Source organism: Hermetia illucens, chromosome 2, assembly GCF_905115235.1.
Source record: "Hermetia illucens chromosome 2, iHerIll2.2.curated.20191125, whole genome shotgun sequence".
Classification (NCBI taxonomy): Eukaryota; Metazoa; Arthropoda; class Insecta; order Diptera; family Stratiomyidae; genus Hermetia; species Hermetia illucens.
The window spans coordinates 64,686,326-64,688,856 of NC_051850.1; the positions used below are offsets into that span (position 1 = coordinate 64,686,326).

The 2,531-nt window shown below is 39.0% G+C and overlaps 1 long non-coding RNA gene across 1 annotated transcript; it reads left to right on the forward strand.

Moving 5' to 3' along the window:
* Window positions 1-685: 685 nt before the first annotated feature.
* LOC119649276 lies at window positions 686-1,211 on the forward strand. Its single transcript, XR_005249112.1, has 2 exons — window positions 686-844; window positions 898-1,211. It is a non-coding gene; the product is annotated as an uncharacterized LOC119649276 (long non-coding RNA).
* Window positions 1,212-2,531: the final 1,320 nt, after the last annotated feature.

The following is a 2,531-nucleotide window of genomic DNA, read 5'->3' on the forward strand; positions in this document are numbered from 1 at the left end:
CGGTCATTTGTTCCAACGCAACATTCAGTCCATAACATAGTAAAATATTTATAGTAATGGAGGGTAATTTACTTCCAAAATTTAATTACAAATGTTTTACCAATAATTCGTATTCAAGTGCAAGATTTTATTTACCTGTGCATATTTATGCAGCCAAAATTGTCACTCTTCACTTCTACCTGGCTCAGCTTATTACCACAGCATCACATTTAAATTTGCGTTAAGTGACAACAATTAACTTAGTATAATAGCTTCTAAAATTTGGATTCCAATATTATATGTTCCTCTCACAGGTCTGCAAGAGTGGGTTCATGGTTAATTCTGTCCTGAATATAATTCCGGGGGCAGAGCAATAAATTATAATTGTTCAGCACTCAATTTACGTCTGAATTCAGCCTTTTACTAATGTCAATCTTCTTGCCTTTCGGTGGCTTTAACATTACTTTTTGTTGAAGGTGGTATAGAAATCTGTCCACCATTACATCACTCGTTGAAGAAAAGAAATATTTCTCTTTTCTGCAAAGTCAAAGTGCGAAACCTCCAACAGCCATCTCAAAGCCATTGGTTTCCTCCTCTTCCTTAAAGTGATAAAATACACCATATTAGCTCGCATTACATATTCATTTTGCGTCTTTAATTCTTCCACGGCAATTAAATAACAATAATTTTACGAAATGGCAGCATACCCCAAAAAAGAAATGATGGAGTAAGACATTGTCGGTTAAATCCTTAGATGGATTGCATTCATTCCTAAGTATAAAAAGGTTCACTTGCACGCTGAAGTGCATAATCTGATCCGAAACTTGAACGGTAGAAGATACGAGAACGTCCAGTAACAAAGATGGTAAGTTGCAATTTCTTTCAATGAACGGTGTCCTAAATGCACGTCTATTTCAGGCAAATTTACTATTCCTAACAACTATGATGCTGGTTTTCGCGTCTGTATTCTGCGCTCCGCAGTTCGTTCAACCAGTTCACCCAATTCAACATCTTCCGGCTTCTGATGCTTACTTTCCGCCAGGTGGACATCCGCTTCTCGGTGGGCTCCCACTTCTCGGTGGCCTGAACCTGGGAGGAGGCGGATTGCTTGGCCCGCTTTTTAGTCTAGTGCTTGGTAGACCAGGACTTCAAATTTGAATTGATTGTGCAGTGGAAAAACTAAATAATGACAAATTTTACGGATTGATTGATTAAATTTTCATAATTTTTCATTATGTTTTAATGGCCCCATCGTTTCCGTTATCAGCATATTAATTTCGCTTTGACTTTTAAAACCTCATCAGTTCCCATTGATAAATAAATACAAGTCGGGAAATTGGTAGTTGAATGCTTCAGATATGAATGGTTCTGTGTATTTCTTATATAATAATACTTGAGTGGGCATTTGACCCGTTTGCGTCTCGCTCATAATATTTATAAATAGTATTTTGTCAGATTATTCACTTTAGGGTGATACTGACATTCAAAGTCTCAGGTTCCAACAAATTTACATAAAAGCGACAATTTGAACCTATTACAACTTTGTTAGTAATAATCCCGTTTCCACCAAACTTATCAGTAGTATCATGCTCTATATAGTTTATACTACTTTTACTATTCGAGTACAATGGACCACTAGAGTCTGAGTGCTCAAAGGCTTTGCCTCTCTCCCACCTCAAATAACACATAGCCTATACTTCTGTAAAACTGTAAACTTAAGGGGGATTTAAAGTCAATTTCTAAAAAAATGCAAATAATAAATATGGTAAAATACTATTATCAACTTCATTTAAACAGGTGTTGGTGTGGAGTGTATTTGAGGCCGAGACAGCATATAGTGTTAGCTTCGCGATTTTTTGGTAGAGTAGTTTCTGAAAACGCCTCCGTGAAAGAAATTATCACTCTCCACTCCGCGCCTTCATCTCAGATATGCACCAGATATCAAAAATGGGGCCGGTTCTGGCACTAACCAAGACCTTTTATTTGATAACATTCATGATGTTTTCGACGAAAATAAAAATTCAACAACCCCGCTTGAAGTCAACGTGGGTGTTTGCTCACTGGGGTGCACAGTTCGCACCTTTAGACCAAATTTTTAATCAATAGAAGTGACCGCTTCTGATAAAAACAGATAGGCGGTGAACTAACGTGAGTGGTGACAACGACGACGACCTGGCAAACAATTTGGAATAGGTGGCTCATTAGCTGACAGCAATGGCACCCCATTATCTTAGTACACGAGCATGGCATCTCGTAGAAACGGCTTTCAGGTTAATGTTATAGCTGGCTCCGCCCATGACACCATTAAGTTACCAGTGCAGGTTCAGTTGAAATGGAATCCTGACTAGCGCCTGATCCCGGCTCTGAATGCAAACTCCCAAAAGGATTTGTGTCACGCCACGACTGACCTACCTGCGCGCATAGACAACAACGGAGATCATTTAAGGTGACTTCACTTCCTAGCGGAGATAGCGGCTTGCAGCTGGGGCCAAAATTAAGATGACATCAACAGCAGCAACAACAAACACGACGACACTACCGGCAATAACCAA